This window comes from Piliocolobus tephrosceles, chromosome X (genome assembly GCF_002776525.5).
Source record: "Piliocolobus tephrosceles isolate RC106 chromosome X, ASM277652v3, whole genome shotgun sequence".
Lineage (NCBI taxonomy): Eukaryota > Metazoa > Chordata > Mammalia > Primates > Cercopithecidae > Piliocolobus > Piliocolobus tephrosceles.
In genome coordinates, this window is record NC_045455.1 from 69,311,178 (window position 1) to 69,320,897 (window position 9,720).

The window sequence follows — 9,720 nt, forward strand, 5'->3', positions numbered from 1 at the left end:
CAGCTGACATCTTGAGGCAGCCATGGGAGACCCTGAGCTGAAGACCCAGTGAAGATATGCTGGGATTGTGTGTACTTAGACCCATGGAAACTATGAAGTAATAAATGTGTATTTTCTTCTGCTGATGTTTGTTATATGGTAATAGAAAATTCATGCACATAGTAGAGAATAAAATGTCTTGCTTTTCAAGAATTGTGAATTACATATAATCTTCCCAGTTGCTTTGACATCTATGGCAACATTGGGGTTCTGGCAACTGTTGGAGAATAGGACATCTTTCCAAAAGCTACATGGGGACAAATTGTTTTAAGGGCATCAGTTGACATATGTTCAATATCCATGCTTTTCTGTGATTTATTGTCTTGGAAAGGAGCCTGCAATTCAGGAAGCCACGTGCATCCTTCTTTTCTGCCTTTGTTTTCACTTTCCAAAAGAAAGGCATAAATTCACACCTCTGACATCTTCCCACAGTGAATAGTTCAGAGGTATAAAAACCTCTAATCCAATGAAAAATATCAGTTATGATGATGATTTCACTGATTAAAGGATTTTGTAACTTTCTCTGTCTTTTCATATTTTGGTGGGGTGAAAACTGTGGCATTAGACATGGTATTTCAGCTTCTGTGGCAATTCTGCAAACCCAAATATATTGTAAAGTAGGGTAGCAGAAGCGATGGCATTTTCTTATATGCCCTACTTGTCAGTGGGTGCAATACTTCCTGGGGAGAGACACATGAGAGGAGACTGAAGAGAATATACTCCATTCTCTCTTCACTTCAGGATGCAGTCACAGAGCAGCTCCTACCTGGTGTGTGACAGTGCTCACGACTGAAGGAAGAGACATAGCAGTAAAACATGGTTGCTCCTAAAGATGCTTGAAAATATTGAAGGTTAGAGAAGCCTTATTTTGTCCAGGTAGCAACCTCATGGGAAAGGTCTGTTCCAATATTATGTATCTATGTTAGAATTCAGAAGGGAGATACTTGTTACAAGAACATGTGTTAACGGTTACTTAGATTGAAAAACCAGGACAGACTTTTTCTAATAGAAAGCAAATCTAATGTGGTTGATTGGTTTTTGTAATGACAACTGGCTTTGCGTGGTGGATACCTCCATACATTGACAGAGCTGAGTCTGCAGTTACGAAGTTTGGATGCATATATTGAACGATCAGATAAAAATATGTTATCAACCAGGCACGGTGGCTCATGCCTGTAATCCTAGCACTTTGGGAGGCTGAGGAGGGCAGATCACCTGAGGTCAGGAGTTTGAGACCAGCCTGGCTAACATTGTGAAACCCTGTTTCTACTAAAATTGCAAAAAATGAGCCAGGTGTAGTGGCTCGTGCCTGTAATCTGAGCTTCTTGGGAGGCTAAAGTAGGAGAATCGCTTGAATCCTGAATCCGGGAGATGGAGGTTGCAGTGAGCTGAGATCGTGCCTTTGGACTCCAGCTTGGGCAACAAAAGTGAAACTCTGTCTCAAAAAAAAAAAAAAAAGTTGTCAAAAATATTTTGAGTAAGGAGTACTATAATTAACAATATTTTGATTTTCCAAATTCATTCCATATTAGATTACACAAAATGTTTTCACGCAGAGTAACAGGTATAATTATATATTTGTTGATAAGCCTCAGTAAAGCCATTTAAAAAATAATTCTCAGAAATTAAGTGAATGAGTATAGTGACTAGATAATGAATAATTTTAAAACTCAGTTATTTACAATTCTTAGGTTTTGACAAAATTAAAGGAGAATCTAATTGAGTTGTCAGCCAATAAAACATTAAAATAATTTTTGACAGATTGCAATATAATGTTGGGCATTTAAGAAAGAAGCAAAATTTTTTCATTCTAATTTACTTACCTATGTGAAGAATTTTTTAATTGCTTACATCTATAAAAATGAAAAAAGAGTAATGGATTTAATTTTGAATGAGTTTGAATAGGTGACTAATAATACCAGAATTTGACTTTGTGGGGAAAGTAGATTGAAAAATATGAGTTCTGGAGCAAAAAGGAATGATGTAAATTTTCTAACTATCAAAGAAAACTTATTTATGTCATTTTAAAGCACATGATAGCTTGTCTTACGACTAGACATTTTACCCAATTTGGCATGTTTGAAAGAATGATGGAATAGTTTTATTTAAATGGTTGATTTTTACAATGTGCTGCAAATGACAACTTTTGAACATTTTAAGGCATAAAATGGAAAGTTTTAGCTGTTAACTTTAACAATTTAGAGGAGACCTGTAGTTTCTCAAAATTATTTTAGGATATATACAGTTAAAAAATGTGAAGGCCATTGATTGCCTTAGTCAACAATAGTCTAAGGAATACTGGGTGAATTCCAGACCTCAGAGGCTTACAACAATGTGGATTTGTTTCTCATTCATGTTAGTTGTGCTTCTCCTCCACGCCTCAGGCCAAAGAGGTGCCTACCTGGAGCATGACTGTGTTCTTGGCAGAGGTGAAAGACATAGAAGTCATGTGTGGTCACTTTCAAAGTTTAAGTTTGGAAATGGTGCCACGATTTTCATCCCATTTTCTGGACCAAAGCAACTCACATGGCCAGGCCTGACATCAATGGAGCAGAAAGCAAAATCACCCCACTGGAAGGATCAGCAAATAGTTGGGAATAAAAATAAAATCTACCACAATGATCTACAGAATTACAGACATTTATAATGGGGTAACATATGGAAATGCATAGTAAAAATGAAGTTGCATAAAAGAGAAAAATCAAGAGGGTCCTCAATATAAAAACAGGGGTACAAGGACACAATTTAGTAAGTTATTAAGAAGATAGGCTTTTGCTTATTTGAAACAACCTGTTTTCTGACTCATTTGAAATAATTTTAGTTGCAGTCATTTAAATGCTTCATGGAACAGAACTTTAAGGCTGCTGACATATATGTGCATCAAGTCCAACCAATAGCAATTTTTTTTATCTGAACCTTTATGAAATTTGATGTTTTGTATTGGCAGGTTTGTTTCATCTTTATCTTTCCAATAAGTACAGCTTCACCACTTGCCATTTGTGAAATGGTTTGTTCATCTATTTGGAAACAGAACGTTAAAAGTTTGTCAGGGAAAATGAAGAGAAAACAAACCCTGTTTTGAAATCTTAAAAGTTTCCCAGTATAAGAAACTTCGTAGAAACCTTCTGGAACTGTAAGATGAGAACTTGAAGGATCAGTCAGTCAGTCAGCCAACTCTTACTGCCAGTCTGTGACATAAATGCTTCCAATATTCAAAGCTGTTCTGTCACTTGATATATTTTAATGTGGAATCTCACCTCCTACAACTGTATTGGGAGTTTTTGAAACATGAAAATTTCATATGTAAGTTCCCAGAATTATTATGTGTTTAACATATTTAAACATTTTTTTCCCTTAAATTTCAATCTGGAGTAGTAAAAGGATTGATACATTGTAGTTTAAAGAGAGTTTAGGAAAAACATTTATGAGCCATTATCCGTTTATTCTCTTTTACTCCCAATAAACTTAACTCATAGCCACTATAATGTAATGTGATGCATTATATGTTGATTATAAAAGACCTTTCCCTTTGGAATACTACATGCAAAATACTTAACATTTTTGCCAGATATACAATAAACACTCAATAAATGTTTGCTAATAAAAACAGTAAACACATTCCCAACAGTTTGATGGGATGGGGGAGAATGGTTAGGCAACTGATGGCCAGAGGGAAAAAACTTAATTTTTATTTTTTAAAGGAGTTTAGGGTGTCTGTATTATTTTTTACATTGGCAAATAGAATTGTATATGTCAGGTACATTGTGATGTTTTGAAATATGTTACATTGTGGAATGGCTAAATCGAGCTAATTAATATATGCATTATCTCACATAGTTATTATTTTTTTTGGTGAGAACACTTAAAAATCTACTCTCAAGAATACAGTATATCGTTGGCTCTAGTCACCATGTTGTACAATATACCTCCTTTAAACCTTATTTCAAGAAGTTATTTTCTTTTTCACTATGTAGAGCAATGGGTGTGTTAGTGTAAGAGAGTTGACTTAGTCAGCAAGTTCAGTCAGAAAGGGTATGTGAGCAGCAGGATTCTGAGGATCAGTTGCGTTTGTGATTCTTTTTCTCTGATGATTTCTTAGACCTTTTACTGGTAATCTGAGTGTCATCTCAATGTTTTGCACTTTATTCTGGAAATTTTTCCCACTGCTCTAGAAATAGGAACACTTTGTTTGTTCTGATTTATAATGGCAGTCAAATAATTATGCCTGTTAATCATCCTTTACTATTTTATCTATTAGTAAGCACAATATAATTGTATGTAACTTTTTATGTAAGTGAAATCTCAAATAATTTTAACTACTTTTGTTTTCAGAATTAGTGGATTGGAGTTAGGACTCTTTAACGCTACTCTGAAAACAAACTGGAACTTCTTGTTTTTTGCTTCAAAGTGATCAACCTAGCAAATGCAAGCTCAATAAGTCCTTTCTGAAATAGTCAGTTTGAATGCAAAGTTAGTTTAAAAGAGTTTGTCTGTAAATGCTGGCCTAGCACAATTAAAAGGAAAAGGTATACATTTGAGAAGTTGGAAGACAAACCTATTTTTGAAATTTTTTGATGCCTATCATCATTTTCCCAATTTAAACCTAACTACTAAGTTGTCTGGCACTGTCCCCAGTAGGGGAGAGGTGGAAAGAAACAATGTTTAATTGGATCGCAACTACATGACCCCAGCACTTTTCATTAAATCAGTGACAAATCAGCCAACTAGTTTGGTGTTGAAGCCCAAACAACTTCTTGATTAACTAAATTTCTCACTTTTTAAATTGGTGACTTTCTTGTTGCGTGGATACAGCATTAGCTAAAAAAAAAAAAAAAAAAATAGAGATCTTCTGTAAACCATAGGAGGCATTTATGATACCTGTCAAAGCAGCTCTAGCAGGGCCAAGTTGGGAGCTCCTGAACATAGTGGCAAAGGCAAAATTAGCTTTGGATCTTCCCTGCTCTGCTTAAAGCTCCCTCCCACTCTAGTTCTGGTAACCCAGCTCCAGGTACGAGAACATGGGGTATGGAAACACCCCACTCAGTGTTGTTATCTCACAGAGCTATCTGTCTTGTAATCCTAGCTGGGAGGTAACTAATGGTGACTTCAGGCTGTTACCTTCCAGGGAATATTTGAATTCAAATGAGTGATTGGAAGGAACCGCAATTCTAGTGATTTTATTTCAAGTAGATAATGGATGAAGTTTTGGAGGTTAGGAAATTCTCAGATCTTACCTCATAGATAGCAGTTTGCCTATGCTGCTATGGGCTAGTCCATGTAATGAACCTGGACGATACATAGACAAGAGGAGACATTGAGGGCATTAGTCCAATTCTTCATCTAGACTGCCATTTTTTAAAATTATACTTTAAGTTCTGGGATACACGTGCAGGATGTGCAGGTTTGTTACATAGGTATACATGTGCCATGGTGGTTTGTTGCACCCATCATCTACATTAGGTATTTCTTCTAATCCTATCCCTCCCCTTGCCCCCCACCTCCCGACAGGCCCTGGTGTGTGATGTTCCCCTCCTTGTGCCCGCATGTTCTTATTGTTCAACTCCCACTTATGAGTGAGAACATGTGGTGTTTGATTTTCTGTTCCTGTGTTAGTTTGCTGAGAATGGTGGTTTTCAGCTTCATCCATGCCCCTGCAAAGGACATAATGTGTGACACACATTCCATGGTGTGTATGTGCCACATTTTCTTTATCCAGTCTATCGTTGATGGGCATTTGGGTTGGTTCCAAGTCTTTGCTATTGAGAAGTGCTGCAATAAACATATGTGTGCATGTGTCTTTATAGTAGAATGATTTGGGTATATACCCAGTAATGGGATTGCTGGTCAAATCGCGTTTCTGGTTCTAGATCCTTGAGGAATCGTCGCATTGTCATCCACAATGGTTGAACTAATTTACACTCCCACCAACAGTGTAAAAACGTTCCTATTTCTCCACATCCTCTCCAGCATCTGTTGTTTCCTGACTTTTTAATGATCACCATTCTAACTGATGGTATTTCATTGTGGTTTTGATTTGCATTTTTCTAATGACCAGTGATGATGAACTTTTTTTCATATGTTTGTTGACTACATGAATGTTTTCTTTTGAGAAGTGTCTGTTCATATTTTTTGCCCACCTTTTGATGGTGTTGTTTGTTTTCTTCTTGTACATTTGTTTAAGTTCCTTGTAGATTCTGGACATTAGCCCTTTGTCAGATGTATAGATTGTGAAAATTTTCTCCCATTCTGTAGGTTTCCTCTTCACTCTGATGATAGTTTCTTTTGCTGTTCAGAAGCTCTTTAACTAGATCCCATTTGTCAATTTTGGTTTTTGTTGCAATTACTTTTGGTGTTTTAGTCATGAAGTCTTTGCCCATGCCTATGTCCTGAGTGGTATTGCCTAGGTTTCCTTCTAGGGTTTTCATGGTTTTAGGTCTTATGTTTAAGCCTTTAATCCATCTTGAGTTAATTTTTGTATAAGGTGTAAGGTAGGGGTCCAGTTTCAGTTTTCTGCATATGGCTAGCCAGTTTTCCTGAATCCTTTCCCCACTGCTTGTTTTTGTTAGGTTTATCAAAGATCAGAAGGTTGTAGATGTTTCATGTTATTTCTGAGGCCTCTGTTCTGTTCCATTGGTCTATGTATCTGTTTTGGTACCAGTACCCTGCTGTTTTGGTTACTGTAGCCTTGTAGTATAGTTTGAAGTCAGGTATTGTGATGTCTTCAGCTTTGTTCTTTTTGCTTAGGATTGTCTTTGCTATACAGGCTCTTTTTTGGTTCCATATGAAATTTAAAGTAGTTTTTTTCTAATTCTGTGAAGAAAGTCCATGGTAGCTTGATGAGAATAGTATTGGATCTATAAATTACTTTGGGCAGTATGACCATTTTCATGATATTGATTCTTCCTATCTATGAGCATGGAATGTTTTCCCATTTGTTTGTGTCCTCTCTTATTTACTTTAGCAGTGGTTTGTAGTTCTCCTTGAAGAGGTCCTACACAGCCCTTGTAAATTGTATTTCTAGGTATTTTATTCTCTTTGTAGCAATTGTAAATGGAAGTTCCCTCATGATTTGGCTCTCTATTATTGGTGTATAGGAATGCCTGTGAGTTTTGCTCATTGATTTTGCATCCTGAGACTTTGCTGAAGTTGCTTATCGGCTTAAGGATTTTCTGGGCTGAGCTGATGGGGTTTTCTAAATATACAATCATGTCACCTGCAAACAGAGACAATTTGACTTCCTCTCTTCCTATTTGAAAAGGCTTTATTTCTTTCTCTTGCCTGATTGTCCTGGCCAGAACTTCCAATACTATGTTGAATAGGAGTGGTGAGAGAGGGCATCCCTGTCTTGTGCCAGTTCTCAAAGGGAAGGCTTCCAGCTCTTGCCCATTCAGTATGATATTGGCTGTGGGTTTGTCATAAATAGCTCTTATTATTTTGAGATATGTTCCATCCATACCTAGTTTGTTGAGTGTTTTTAGCATGAAGGGATGTTGAATTTTATCGAAGGCTTTTTCTGCATCTATTGAGATAATCATGTGGTTTTTGCCATTGGTTCCGTTTATATGATGGATTACGTTTATTGATTTGTATATGTTGAACCAGCCTTGCAACGCAGGGATGAAGCCAACTTGATCGTGGTGGATAAGCTTTTTGATGTGCTGCTGGATTCAGTTTGCCAGTATTTTATTGAGGATTTTCGCATCAATGTTCATCAGGGATATTGGCCTGAAGTTTTGTTTTTTGTTGTGTCTTTGCCAGGTTTTGGTATCAGAATGATGCTGGCCTCATAAAATGAGTTAGGGAGGTGTCTTTCTTTTTCTATTGTTTGAAATAGTTTCAGAAGGAATGAAACCAGCTCCTCCTTATACCTCTGTTGAATTAGGCTGTGAAGCCATCTGGTCCTGGGCTTTTTAAATTGGTAGGCTATTGATTACTGCCTCCATTTCAGAACTTGTCATTGGTCTATTCAAGGATTCGACTTCCTCTTGGTTTAGTCTTGGGAGTGTGTATGTGTCCAGGAATTTATCCATTTCTTATAGATTTTCTAGTTTGTTTGTGTAGAGGTGTTTATAGTATTCTCTGATGGTAGTTTGTATTTCTGTGGAATCAGTAGTGATATCCCTTTATCATTTTTTATTGTGTCTACTTGGTTCTTCTCTCTTTTCCTCTTTATTACAGACTGCCATTTTTATTCCTATCTGATTTTGGGACAATGAAGTTGAGTTTTGAGAATTTGCAGGCTTTAAAATGAGGAACTAGAGAAAAGAAGGACAAGGGCATATGACTATAAATATGAATAAGTATTGAATACTATTAATGTACCAATCACTGAACTAGATACACAGGTGAGTAAAACAAGGTAGTGTCCTTGTCCTAATGGTACTTGCTAGGATAGTGGTGGGAGCTAGCAAATAACCATACGAACATGTATATGTGTGTGTGCATGTTATATGTGTATATGTATGTGCATGTGTGTGTATTTGTGTGTATATTTATATGTAAAATGTGAATTTTACTAAATACTGTGAATGAGAGGCAGCCATTCAATTTTGCCTCCTAGGGGCAGATTAAGTCAGTGGTTAAATTCACAGACTCTGGATCCAGGAGACCTGGATCAAATTCCAACTCTGCCACTTCTTAGCTGTGTCATCTTAGGTGCATTACTTAAGCTTCCTGTGCCTCCCTTTCCTCATCTGTAAAATGGTGATAATAACACTTACTTTATAGAGTTGTTGTGAGGACTAAATGAATTAACATATGCAAAATGGTTAAAACAGACCCCAGCACAGTGTTAACCTTTAGCTAGTATTATTACTGGGGGTCAGGGAGAGAGCCTTATTGAGGAAATGACAGGGATGATTAGGAGAAGGCCCCGTGAGAGGGTTAGGAAGTGTGCCCCAGGCCAAGGGAAGAGCTTCTGAGAGGAGAAGCAGCTTGGCACACTGGAGAAACAGAGAAGAAGTCCATTGGGGTGCACCAAGTAGCCATAGGATGGAGAGTAGACTCTGGAGTGGGGACAGAGATCAGATCATGTCAAGATTTGAAAAGCATTTTAAGGATTTTGAATTTTATTCTAAATGTGGTGGAAAGTGACAGACATGTTTTACACCGGAAAATGACGTGATATAATTTATGCTTTAAAAACAAACACTCTGGCTACCTTGTGGAGACCAGACAGGAGAGCCGTGGTAGGGAAACCACTGTGGGGGGCTGTGTTAGGGTTCTCCAGAGAGCATGACTGGGGGTTGGGGGCACAGAAAGAGAGAGAGAGAGAGAGAATGTTAAAGAGATGGCTCACATAATTGTGGGGGCTGGCAAGTCTACAGGGCAAGTGGGCTGGAAATTCCAGCAGGGGTTGATGATGCAGTCTTGAGTCCAGTGGCAATCTGGAGGCAGAATTCCTTCCTCTTCAGGGGACCTAGGTCTTTTCTCTTCAGACTTTCAAATAATTGCGTGAAGCCCAGCTATGGAGGATAATCTGCTTTCCTGAAAATCTACTGATTTAAATGTTAATCACATCCAAAAAACACCTTCACAGCCACTTCTAGACTGGTGTTTGACAAGACGGCTTGACATCACAGCCTAGCCAAGTTGCCACACAGAATTAACCATCTCAGGGGGTATTTCCACCTTCAAAGCGGGAGAAGATGGTGGATTAGGGTGATGACTGAGGGGATTGAA